Below are 14,448 nucleotides of genomic sequence, written 5' to 3'. Positions count from 1 at the left end.
AGGGGGCTGTGCATGGACAAGGAGCACAGCATGGCCCATGGACGATACTCCAACATGCTATCAGCTTATTGTTAAAGAAAAGGAAAGAAAAGTGGTGCTTTGTGTATCCCTTGGATGTCCCTAAATTGATTTCAATAACATGCCAGGAACCTGAGCAGGGTTGGGTTCAAAGCCTGGACTGGGGAGGGCTAGAGACAGCCTGGCAGCGTGCCCTCAATTAAGCCCCTTTTAAATCTATACGATCTGCTTGTCTCTGGCTGGGACCAGACTCCCAAGAAGGACAGAGGCCTTGGGGACCTTGGAGGCAACAGTCAGCTAGCCTGCAAGGGTGCTGGTGCTGGAGTTCCCAACGCAAGCCTCCTCCTGACAGTGTAACCTCCTAGGCACCATAGCACCCTCACCTGCGAGCTGTCGCCGGGGCTTACATTAGTCTGACGGTTCGGGGTGTGAAGCATTAATGGAAGGAATAGTGAGACACAAGTTCATAAATGTTTGCTCAGGTATATTTCACTCGAATTCAAAACCCAGGAAGCTGGCTTTGCCTAAGGCTCTGTTTGACCCAGGAACCAGAGGTGGGTGGGACTAGTGCTGCCACCTTGTGGACACTGCCTGTAACTGCACCGGCACCACACTCGCTTACTGCTGCTACTGCTACCGGAGAAGGCAATGGCACCCAACAGCAGTAGCTTACACGCGCCTCTAATCCACAAGGCCGAGCGGGCTGTGAATGACAACAGCTGCCCTCAGGACCTGTTCTGCAGCGTATATTGCAAAGATAAATTCCAAACACAATGGACATTCAGGTGGCTAGTGGTACAGGTACATCCCTACGAACTTTAAGGAATGACAAAAAGCGCAATACCACACTCAGGACAAAATGTTCAGTATCCCTAATGTCAGAAGGAATGCCAGTCACACGGACAATGAGGCATCAAATCCTCCCAGTCAGGTTAGGCATCCTCATGAGGCCACAAGCAACAAATGCAGGAGAGAGGCTGGAGAAAAGGGGGCCTCCTACACTGCCAGTGTGAACGTACCCTGGCAACTCCCAGTAAAATGGACAGTCTCCAAATGCCTGCAAAAAAAGCTATCAAGAGGGGCAAAGCCTGGGACCTGACATTCCCACCCCTGGGCCTGGATCCCCAGAAATCCATCATTTAAATAGAGACGTGCACGTCAACATGCCCCGCAGAAGTATTCACAGGAGCCGAGAGAGAGAAACAGCACAACCCTCACCAACACATTAAAGCTTCAACAAGATGTGCTGCACATACAGGATGGACTATTACTCAGCCACAGAAAACCGCCGCTGAAAGATATGACGTTCCCTGGTGGCCACAGGGATGGAATGGAAGGATCGTACCCTAAAGGGACTCAGCCAGACAGCGGAGACCATAGGACCACACGATGTCCCTTCTGGGCAGAAGAAAACCCAGAAACATAGGATCGAATTTACACCCAAAGAGAGACCCTGAGAATTCTAACTCATAGCAAGGGTTACAGAAAAAACAAAAGTGAAGGGATGGGGACAAATTAAGGGGTTGAGGCTAGCATAAACAGAGAACTCTGTATCTGTCACAGATAATCCACCAGGACTATCAGCTTTCTTACTTTAATCTTTCATTCATTTTTCAGCACACACATAGAGACCTCTGTCTCTGACTCATCCACAGAAATGTCAATCTCTAAAGATAATCCACAGAGATAATCTCTTTCCTTCCTCATAGACACTGAAAACTGGGTCTGAGATAGGTAATCCCCAAGGACCTTGAGCTCAGCAGGTTGCTCAACCTTCTGAAATAAGCTGTAACACATAAATATACAAATAAAAAATATTAGATACAGCCTATGGTTACCTCATACCTGAGTCAGGCGTCTGCACACTGGCAAGGACAGAATGGCCAGTCGAGTATACTGCAACACAGCAGGGGCATGACGGTAAAGGAAAAGAAGGAAAAGCAAAGCCTATTTTATTCCCTGGGACCTATCTTATTGGGCATTTATCCTATAACAGGAGTGCGGGCTGGCTTGTGTCCTACGTCTGGACAGGGTGGAGTCGAGACACCCTGGCAGGGTGCCCTTCACTGAGACCCTTTTTAAACCTCCTGTGTCTGTCTGGCTCTGGCTGAGACCAGAATCTGGAGTGGGATCAAGGCCTGAAGAATCTTGGAGGCAATACTCAACCAACCTCCACCTCTCCTGCTGCTAAGTTTCCCAGCCTCCTTCCCAGCGTGCAGCCTGCTAATCACCTTAGTATCTAGAACTGGGTGCACTGGCCCCACTGGGATTAGTTAAAATTCGGGGATGCAAAGCTTTCACTCGAATGCGCAGCCCAGGAGCCTGTGAATCCCTAAGGCTCTGGCTGCAGAAGGAAACTTAAGTGGACATGGGAAAGTGCTGTCGCCTTGTGGACATGTTCTGTAACTACACCTGGACCATCCGTGCTTATGGGCACTGGGCGCACATAAGGCCTGGGGGGCTGTTTATGATAACGGCTGCCCCTAGGATATGTCCTGGGAGCAGCTATTGCAGAAATGCACGTTGACCAAAATGTAATTTCAGGAAGCCAAGTGCCACAGAAATTATCCTCACACCACTTAAGAAAAAAGGAAAACTTCAGCAACAAACCAAGATGACCTGCATTCCTAATGACTGCAGCCCTGTCCATCAGAAGTACAACGGGAAATCAGATCCCATAGTCCAGTGGGCCTCCTCACAGGACTACAAACAATAGCTGTGGGAGAGAGCCTGGAGGAAAGGAAATCCCCTACCCTGTCCGTGGGAATATACACTGTCGACGCTATAAGGACAGCCTCTGAACACCTGCCAAAAAAACCATCAGCAGAAGCTGTGCCGAGGATCTGACATTCCTACACCTGGTTCGAGATTCCGAGAAATCCATCAATCAAAAAAACACCAACATCCCAACATGCACTGCAGCTCTAATTACGAAAGCCAAGGTAGGGATAAAGCAGAATCCTCAACAACAGATGAAAGCTTAAGCTAGATGTGGTACATCTATACGATGGATTGCTATGCAGTCGTAAGAAACCGGCACTGAAGTTAGGAAATGATGCCACTGGTGCCACAGGGATGGACCGAGAAGGATCGTGCGCTAAGGGCACTCAGCCAGACCCAGGAAGACTATGGTATATGATGTCCTTTCTAGACAAAAGAAATACAGAGGAACAAAGGAACAGATTCACAGCCCAAAGAGAGACCCTGAGAATTCAAACTGAAAGTTAGGGTCCCCCAAAAAAGAAAAAAGTTAAGGACGGACCAAAGATTAATTACAAGGTCGGGACTAACCCTGACCCCTAGCCCCAACCCTAACCCTATGTGTTTGTAACACATAAACCTCAAACATTATCAGCTTCCTTCCCACAGAGCTTTCTGCCTTCACCTATACACAGAAATGTGTATCTCTAAGGGATCACGCACAAGGATTCTCTCTCTCGTTCTTTCACATATACACCAAAAATTGCATGTGAGATAAAAAATTCACAAGGACGTGACACTCAGCACATTGTTTTTTTTACCTTCTTCCATAAATTCTCTGGCAAAAGAATCCAAAAGAGAGGAGATACACTCCACGGTTAGGTCAGTCCCGAATCAGGGGTCTGTACATGGCCAACAAGCACAGCGTGGTTCATGGACTATAACATGGCTTTGGCTTGTTCTTAAAGGAAGGGACAGGGAAGGAAAGCAATACCTTGTGTATTCCCTTGGATGTCCCTGGATTGATTGCAACCACATGCCAGGAACCTGAGCAGGCTTGGGTTCCAGGGCTGGACTTGGGTGGGGTGGAGACAGCCCATTAATCCCATTTTAAAATCTGTGCTGCCTGCTTGTCTGTGGCTGGGACAAGACTCCCTAGAGGGACAGAGGCCTTGGGACCTTGGTGGCAACACTCAGCGAGTCTGCAAGTGTGCTGGTGCTGGAGCTCCCAGAGCAAGCCTCCCTCCTAATGGTGCACCCTCCTGGGCAAAGTGTAGCCTCGTGGGGTGCTGTGGCGGGGCTGAGCTTGCTCCTGCAGTCCAGCATATGAAGCACTGGGGGATTAATACTGAGACACACGCCTGTAAATGTTTTACTCAGGCAGACTCCACTCAAATTCACAACACAGGAAGCTGAATTTGTAAGCAACTGTTTTGACTCAGGGACCAGAGGTGGACAGAAATAGTGCTGCCACCTTGTGGACGCTGCCTGTAACTAAATGACACCACACGTGTGTGTGTGTGTGTGTGTGTGCGCGCGCGTGTGTGTGTGCACATGCGCGCTTAGTCGTTCAGTCCTTCCGACTCTTTGTGGCACCATGGACTACATAGCCCAACAGACAAGAATACTGGAGTGGGTTGCCATGCTTTCCTCCGGGGGATCTTCCCAATCTAGGGATCAAATCTAGGTCTCCCGCATTGCATGTGGATTCTTTACCATCTCAACCACCAGGGTACTTATATACCAGCACCTCTAATTCACAAGGCATAGGGGGCTATAAATGATAACAGCTGCCCTCAGGACCCATCCTGCGGTGGGTATTGCAAAGATCAATTCCAAGCACAATGGACTTTCAGGTGACCAACTGGACAGGTAAATTTTCCAAGACAAATTTTAAGGAAAAACAGAAAAAACACATAATAGGAAGCTTGGGACAAAATGTTTAGTCTCCCTAATGACTGAAGGAATGCCAATCAAATGGACACGGAGAAATCAAATCCCACCATTCAGGTTAGCCATCCTCATGAGGCTACAAGCGATAAATGCCGGAGAAGGACCAGGATAAAAGGGAACCCCCTACAGTATGGCTGTGAATGTACATGGGCAACTCCCAGTTATTAAATGGACAATCTCCAAACGCCTGCAAAAAAGCTATCAAGAAACGCTAAGCTGCTAGGACCTGACATTCCCACACCTGGGCCTGCATCCCCAGAAATCCATCATCCAAAAAGAGGCATGCAGTTCACCATGCACCCCAGTAATATTCACAGGAGCCAGGACACAGAAACAGCACAACCCTCACCCACGCACTAAAGCTTCAACAAGATGTGCTACATATACAGGAGGGACTATTACTCAGCCACAGAAAACCGCCACTGAAAGATGGATACTACGCCCCTGGTGGCCACAGGGATAGAAACAGAAGGATCCTGCACCAAAGGGACTCAGCCAGACAGCAGAGACCATAGGACAACACGATGTCCCTTCTGGGCAAGAGAAAACTCAGAAACACAGGATCGAACTTACACCCAAAGAGAGACCCTGAGAATTCTAACTCATACCAAGGGTTCAGAAAAAAAAAATAACACAAGTGAAAGGATGGGGAAGAAATAGGCAGTCGAGGCTAGAGGAATCTGTATCTGGCATAGATGACCCACCAGGACGATCAGCTTTCTTGTCTTCTTCTCTCATTTGCTTTTCTATGTACACACAGAAACCTCTGTCTCTGACCCATCCACGGAAATGTTGATCTCTAAAGATAAGCCACAGAGATTCTCCTTGCTTGCTCATATACACTGAAAACTGGGTCTGAGATAGATAATCACCAAAGACCTTGTGCTCAGCAGGTTGCCCGACCCTCTGCAATAAGCCCTATGACAAAAACAACAACAACAACAAAAAACAACGAACAAACAGAAATATAGATACACTCCATGGTTACGTCATACCTGAATCAGACATCTGTACACTGACAAGAAGAACAGAATGGCCGATTGACTCTCCTGCGACATAACAAGAGCCTGATGTTAAAGGAAAAGAAAGAAGAGCAATGTCTATTTTATTCCCTTGAATGCCTTATTTAGCATTCGCCCTATACCTGGAATCTGCACAGGCTTGTTCTTACCTTTGGATGGAGTACGGTTGAGACAGCCTGGCAGGTTGCCCTTTACTGAGACACTTTTGAAACCTCTAGTGTCTGCTTGGCTCTGGCTGGGACCAGAGTCGGGAGTGGGATCAGGCTGGGAGGATCTTGGAGGCAATAGTCAACTAATCTCTGCCTCTCCTGGTGCTAAGGTTCCCAGCACAAGCCTCCTTCCTGAGAGTACAGCCTCCTAGGCACCTTAGCATCTAGAGCTGGTTGCTTGGCCCTGTTGGGATTTATTAAAATCCGGGGATGTAAAACTTTAGGGGGAGTAAATAGTGGGACACAAGACCTTTGGTGTTTGCTCACACACATTCCACTCCAGTGCACAGCCGAGGAACCTGACATTCGCTAAGGCTCTGGTTGCAGGAGAAACCAAAGGAGGGTATGGGAAAGTGCTGCCGCCTTCTGGACATATCCTGTAACTACGACTGGATCACCAGGGCTTATGGCCCCCTGGAGCACACAAGGCATTGCTAAGTCGCTTCAGTCATGTCTGACTCTGTGCGACCCCATAGACGGCAGCCCACCAGGCTCCGCCGCCCCTGGGATTCTCCAGGCAAGAACACTGGAGTGGGTTGCCATTGCCTTCTCCAATGCATGAAAGTGAAAAGTGAAAGTGAGGTTGCTCAGTCGTGTCCGACTCTTCGCGACCCCATAGACTGCAGCCCACCAGGCTCCTCCGTCCATGGGACTTTCCAGGCAAGAGTACTGGAGTGGGGTGCCATTGCCTTCTCCAACACAAGGCATAGGGGGCTGTCAATGATAACAGCTGCGCTTAGGCTATGTGCTGGGGTGATTATTGCAGGAATAAATTTTAACCAGAATGGAATTTCAGGAAGCCAAGTGCCATGGTAAATTATCCTCTTACCTTTGAAGAAGAACAAAAAAAAAAAAAAAAGAAAGAAAGAAACACTAAATCTAACCCTCAACTACAAACCAAGATGCTCCTCATTCCTAGTGAATGCAGGCATGTCCATCAGAAGAACAACGAGAAACAAATCCCATTAGTCGAGCTGTCATCCTCATAGAAATATAGACAATAACTGCACTATACTGTTGGAGGTAATAGACACTCTTGACACTCAATATTAAGGATAGCTTCAAAAAAAATATCTGCAAAATAAACTATCAAGAGAGACTAGGCCAAGGATCTGACATTCCTATACCTGGCTTTAGATTCCAGGAAATTCATCGTTCATTGTGTCCTATATCCTTCTACTTCCCTGTATATTTATTCTATTAATTTTTGAGAGTTTGACAGCCAACTAAAAATCAATTTGTCTTCTTAAAAATAATTGTAATATATATATAGTGGAACTTTGTTCTGTATTTTCCAAGTCTCCTGTAAATGTATTAACATATTTTCATAATTTCAAAGAGAAAAAAATTGTCTACCCAGACAACACCACAGTGCTACAATAACAAAGCAGTGTGGTACTGCACACACAGTCCTACAGATCAATGGGCAGAATAGTGTGCCAAGGAACAGACGCACACACCCACAGTCAATTACTCTTTTTCTCTAGTTTTTCTTTTCATTTTTAGTCAATTAATCTTTGACAAAGGATGCAAGAATATACAATAGAGAAGACAGTCCACAAATAACAAATGCTGGAGAGGGTGTTAAAAAAGAAGACACACAGCACGCTGTTGGTGGGAGTGTAGATCGATACGGCCACTGTGGGGAACGGTGCGAAAGTTCCCTAAAAACTAAAAGCAGAGCTACTGTTTGATCTAGCCATCCCATTATTGGGCATATATCCAGAAAAGACAAAAATTTGAATTATAAAATACATATGCACCCCAATGTTCTTAGCAGCACCATTTACAATAGCCAGGGCATGGAATACGCTATCATATATAAAATAGACAAGCAACAAGAATTTACTATATAGCACAGGGAACTACAACCAATATCTTATAATAACCTATAGTGGAAAACAATTTTTAAAAAGAGACTATATTTTTCTGGAATTGAGCTGCACAAATTGCTTGTATATTTTTGAGATTAATTCTTTGTCAGTTGCTTCATTTGCTATTATTTTCTCCCATTCTGAAGGCTGTCTTTTCACCTTGCTTATAGTTTCCTTTGTTGTGCAGAAGGTTTTAATTTTAATTAGGTCCCATTTGTTTAATTTTGCTTTTATTTCCAATATTCTGGGAGTTGGGTCATAGAGGATCCTACTGTGATTTATGTCGGAGAGTGTTTTGCCTATGTTCGCCTCTAAGAGTTTTATAATTTCTGGTCTTACGTTTAGATCTTTAATCCATTTTGAGTTTATTTTTGTGTATGGTTTTAGAAAGTGTTCTAGTTTCATTCTTTTATAGGCGGTTGACCAGTTTTCCCAGCACCACTTGTTAAAGAGATTGTCTTTTCTCCATTGTATATTCTTGCCTCCTTTGTCGAAGATAAGGTGTCCATAGGTACATGGATTTATCTCTGGGCTATTTTGTTCCATTGATCTATATTTCTGTCTTTGTGCCAGTACCATACTGTCTTGATGACTGTTGCTTTGTAATAGAGCCTGAAGTCAGGCAGGTTGATTCCTCCAGTTCCATTCTTCTTTCTCAAGATTGCTTTGGCTATTTGAGGTTTTTTGTATTTCCATACAAATTATGAAATTATTTGTTCTAGCTCTGTGAAAAATACCATTGGTAGCTTGATAGGGATTGCATTGAATCTATAGATTGCTTTGGGTAGTATACTCATTTTCACTATATTGATTCTTCCAATCCATGAACACGGTATATTTCTCCATCTATTAGTGTCATCTTTGATTTCTTTTACCAGTGTTATATAGTTTTCTGTATATAGGTCTGTTTCTTTAGGTAGATAAAATAAGTATTTTATTCTTTTTGTTGCAATGGTGAATGGAATTGTTTCCTTAATTTCTCTGTTTTCTCATTATTAGTGTATAGGAATGCAAGGGATTTCTGTGTGTTGATTTTCTATCCTGCAACTTTACAATATTCATTGATTAGCTCTAGTAATTTTCTGGTGGAGTTTTTAGGGTTTTCTATGTAGAGGATCATGTCATCTGCAAACAGTGAGAGTTTTACTTCTTCTTTTCCAATTTAGATTCCTTTTATTTCTTTTTCTGCTCTGATTGCTGTGGCCAAAACTTCCCAAACTATGTTGAATAGTAGTGGTGAAAGTGGGCACCCTTGTCTTGTTCCTGACTTTAGGGGAAATGCTTTCAATTTTTCACTGTTGAGGATAATGTTTGCTGTGGGTTTGTCATATACAGCTTTTATTATGTTGAGGTATGTTCCTTCTATTCCTGCTTTCTGGAAAGTTTTTATCATAAATGTATGTTGAATTTTGTCAAAGACTTTCTCTGCATCTATTGAGATAATCATATAGCTTTTATTTTTCAATTTGTTAATGTGGTGTATGATATTGATTGATTTGTGGATATTGAAGAATCCTTGCATCCCTGGGATAAAGCCCACTTGGTAGAAAAATAAACAACCCATCAAAAAATGGGCCAAAGAACTAAACAGACATTTCTCCAAAGAAGACATATAGATGGCTAACAAACACATGAAAAGATGCTCCACATCACTCATTATTAGAGAAATGCAAATCAAAACCACAATGAGGTACCATTTCACACCAGTCAGAATGGCTGCGATCCAAAAGTCTACAAGCAATAAATGCTGGAGAGGGTGTGGAGAAAAGGGAACCCTCTTACACTGTTGGTGGGAATGCAAACTAGTACAGCCACTATGGAGAACAGTGTGGAGATTCCTTAAAAAACTGGAACTAGAACTGCCATACAACCCAGCAATCCCACTGCTGGGCATACACACTGAGGAAACCAGAATTGAAAGAGACACGTGTAACCCAATGTTCATTGCAGCACTGTTTATAATAGCCAGGACATGGAAGCAACCTAGATGTCCATCAGCAGAGGAATGGATAAGAAAGCTGTGGTACATATACACAATGGAGTATTACTCAGCCATTAAAAAGAATGCATTTGAATCAGTTCTAATGAAGTGGATGAAACTGGAGCCAAAAAATCTGCTTTGTTGACTTCGCTAAAGCCTTTGACTGTGTGGATCACAACAAACTGTGAAAAATTTTTAGAGATGGGAATAATGTACCACTTTAGCTGCTTCCTGAGAAATCTGTGCTCAAGTCAAGAAGCAGCAGTTAGAACTGGACATGGAACAATAGACTGGTTCCAAATTGGGAAAGGAGTATCTCAAGGCTGTATATTGTCACTCTGCTTATTTAATTTATATGCAGAGTACATCATGTGAAATGCTGATCTGGATGAAGCACAAGCTGGAATCAAGATTGCCGGGAGAAATATCAATAACCTCAGATATGCAGATGACACCAACCTTATGGCAGAAAGCAAAGAGGAACTGAAGGGCCTCTTGATGAAAGTGGAAAAGGAGAGTGGAAAAGTTGGCTTAAAGCTCAGCATTCAAAAACCTAAGATGAGGGCACCTGGGTCCATAACTTCATGGCAAATAGATGGGGAAACAATGGAAACCGTGACAGACTTTATTTTCTTGTGTTCCAAAACCACTATGGATGGTGACTGCACCCATGAAATTAAAAGATCCTGGAAAGCAAGCTATAACAAACCTAGACAACAAAGACATCACTTTGCCAACAAAGGTCTGTACAGTCAAAGCTACAGTTTTTCCAGTAGTCATATACAGACATGAGAGGTGGACCACAAAGAAGGCTGAGCACTGAAGAGTTGATGCTTTCAAATCGTGGTGTTGGAGAAGACTCTTGAGAGTCCCTTAGACAGCCAGAAGACAAAACCAGACAATCCTAAAGGAAATCAACCCTGAATATTCACCGGAAAGGCTGATGCTGAAGCTCCAATACTCTGGCCCCCTGATGTGAAGAGCCGACTCACTGCAAAATACCCTCCTGGGAAAGACTGAAGGCAGGAGGAGATGACGGAGAATAATATGGTTGGATGGCATCAACCATATGGGTTGGGCATGAGTATGAGCAAACTCTGGGAGATAGTGAAGGACAGGAAGCCTGGCAGGCTGCAGTCCATGGGGTCGCAAAGAGATGGACATGACTGAACAACAACCAACGCACACACACACACACACACACACACACACCTATAACTGAATCGCTTTGCCATATGTCTGAAACTAACACAATACTATGAATCAACCACACTTCACATTTTAAAAAAATCAATTGGCCACAGATGAATGGGCTTATTTCTGAACTCTCTTTGAGTGATGGAGAGCTCATTTCCTCTAAAATCAACTCCTTTCAGATCAGGTAAACTCTCATCATTTTCCCAAAATGGAGCTGAAGTCTGGCTTCCCTGGACCCTCCCCTGATCGTCTCTATTCTGTCTTTGGAGAACCTCTCCTCCCTTGTACTCTCAAAACCCTGGGGGATTTAATAGATCAGCTGCCCCAGTCCAGAGCTTTCCTCCATGGGAGGTAGACGTATTTATTAGGCAGCTACTGTGTTCCAAACTCATGCATTTTCACCATTTCACACTCATCACCACCCAGAGAGATAAGTGTGATTATTATCCCCATGTTACAGATGAGAAAACTGAGGCTCCAAGAAGTTAAGTGACCTACTTGAGGTCAGACTCCAGACCTCACACCTTTTCCGATATACCAGGTTAAACCTTGTCAGTTTTTATTTCACTTCTGCCAAGGACACAGTTTTGAGTTTGTTCTGCATGCTGAAGGGGAGAGGTCAGTCTCCAGCTCACAGAGCAAAAAAAAAAAGTGTCTACAGAACACACTGCCAGCAATGAATCAGAGCTGAGGTGAGCACTGAGGCCACCAGATGCAGAGGAGTGGAGAGGATTAACACAATTATAATCCTCCTTTCCAGCCCTGTGTGCTTGAGCAAGTCACGCTAGCTCCCTGGGCTTCCATTTCCTCACCTGTGAATCATCTACAGACGATGCAATTGAACTTTCATTCAAACTAGCCAACCAAGTACACACTGAAGACTACCTGTTCCACTCCAAACACTCAGGAATGACAGGAAGCACTGAGATGAACAAAGACCATAGCAGAGGTGCCCAATGGCAAGGGCTGAGGCCCCCACCCACCCACGGGAGGCTGGGACCAGTGCAGGAGCACCTCATACATGAGGCCAAGGACACATGCTCCCAAACCACTGTGCCCTGGTGCACATGAGAGGCTGCCCAGAAGCGATGCATTCACAGCCAGCTCATGGAGTTTCCCCCAACTCCTCAACTGGAAGAATTTGACATCTGAGGAAGCAGAGAAAAAGAACAGTCCGCAAGGGGCTCAACACTGCTGGGCACACACCAGAGAACCACAGCCCCAAAGACACGCACGCCCCAATGCTCACTGCAGCACCGCTGGCAATATTCAGGACAAGGGAGCAGCCCAGATGCCCGTCTACGGAAGAACGGGCAAAAGACGTCCACGTGCATACAGCGGAATAGCACTCAGCCAGAAAAGGGACAAAACTGGGCCATTTGCAGAGACACGGATGGACCCAGAGACAGTCATACAGAGCGAAGTCAGTCAGAAAGAGAAACGCAAATATCACATAGTAACACATAGGTGTGGGATCTAGAAAAATGGTAGAGATGACCTTATTTGCAAAGCAGAAATAGAGACACAGATGTAGAGAACAGACGTATGGACCCCAAGGAGGGGATGGATGGTGGGGTGAAATTGGGAAATTGGGATTGACATATATACACATGTGATACTATACATAGAGTAGATTAAAAAAGTGTTAGTCACTCAGCTGTGTCTGACTCTTTGTGACCCCATGGACTGTAGCCCGCCAGGCTCCTCTGTCCGTGGGATTCTCCAGGCAAGAACACTGGAGCGGGCTGCCGTGCCCTCCTCCAGGGGATCTTCCCGACCCAGGGATCAAACCCAGGGATCCTGTGTCTTCTGTGATTCCTACACTGGCAGACAGATTCTTTACCACTGAGTCACCTGGGAACCCCTTTAAAGCAACCATACTCCAATAAATTAAATAAATAAAAAGGGCTTAACATCAAATATATTTAAATCACTCAACGAGATAAAGATGGAATAAGTGTCGTGAGAGAATAGGAGACTATGAAATATAAACAGGCAGATATAAAAGACTCAGAGTTAGATATTAAAAGTATAATTGATAGAAAAAAAAAAACTCAGTAGATGGGGAATGGATGCGGAGCTGGGGAGGAGCTTAGCGAGGTCTCATCAGGGTTTGGTGGCAGATATGGAACTAGAACCAAAACTGGATTCTGGGCGTGAGTGTCTCTGAGGAGGGCGGATGTTGTTTTCCTCTCTCTCCTTTCTCATTTCTCTTTTCTCTCCTTGAATTGTAAGGCTGATGTAAGGGCTGAACTCCATAGCCCTTTTCCAGTTGAGAGACAGGGCTTCTGTTCCCAGACTGGGCCGGGGAGACAATAGGTTTCTCTTCGGGGTGGAGAGTTAGCAGCCCCCTCCCCTGGAACTTGAGTTAAATCAAACAGAACTCTTAATTTCGGAAGAGAAGTTGGTTAAAAGCCTAGAAAAGCCACTAACAGAATTGCCTCTTTGAAAGGCAAATACTGTACGGTATCACTTACATGTGAAATCTGAAATACAGCACAAAGGAACCCAGCTATGAAGCAGAAACAGGCTCACAGACGTAGAAAGCAGACTCATGGTTGCCGAGGGGTGGAGGAGAGACAGACTGGGACTAGCAGGTGCAAATGACGCGCGTAGGATGAAAGGACAGGGTCCTACTGTACAGCACAGGGAACTATTTCAGTGTCCTGGGATAAACCATAACGGAAAATATTAAAAAAGAATGTATATAAATATAAAACTGAGTCACTTTGCTATACAGCAGAAATTAACACATCATAAATCAAAAAAAAATAAAAATTAAAAAAAAAATTGTCTCCTGTATTGGCCATCAGATGCTGGGTTTGTATCTTAACCTCCCTGAGCCTCGGTGTCCTCATCTGTAAAATGGGTATGAGGGTCACCACTATCATGTAAATTAAATGGGGATGTATCAGACATTCCCCACATCGAGCTTTCTCACACGGAACATCTCCTGGGGCTTCACAGCTCTGTCCTTTGAGCTCAAAGACCGCGCCCCCCCTCCAGACCCTAAGAACAAAGACAGGCACCGAGAGACCCCAGCCTCCAACATAGAAGAGAGGTATTTAAAACTGCAAAGGGACATAAAAGGAGAGGAAAAAATAGGAATCGAAAGAGGGCAGGGAGACTGCCGCACCACTTCCCCACCCACAGGGCCAGAGCACGGAGCTCTGCTTTTGCTCCTGAGATGACGCACATTTTCTGCTCGGTTTGAGGCCTCATAATACAGGCATCTCTGAAATCATTGTCTGACCATGCCAAAGACACGAGAAATGTTGATTTGTCTTCCTTTACACCATACAACATAATCTTTCCCATCTGAAGTTCGAGAAGATTTCTAAGATTATAAAACCCCCCCCAAAAAAAAATAAATAAAATAAAATAAAATAAAATAAAACCCATGCTAGGAAGGATGCAGTCACATGGAAATGGCAAGGAGCATAAATTGGGTAGGAGGGTTTGGGGGAGGGTGGAGTAAGGAGCCTCCAGGCACA

Source organism: Oryx dammah, unplaced genomic scaffold, assembly GCF_014754425.2.
Source record: "Oryx dammah isolate SB20612 unplaced genomic scaffold, SCBI_Odam_1.1 HiC_scaffold_25, whole genome shotgun sequence".
Lineage (NCBI taxonomy): Eukaryota > Metazoa > Chordata > Mammalia > Artiodactyla > Bovidae > Oryx > Oryx dammah.
Note: the sequence above shows the minus strand (reverse complement) of the source record.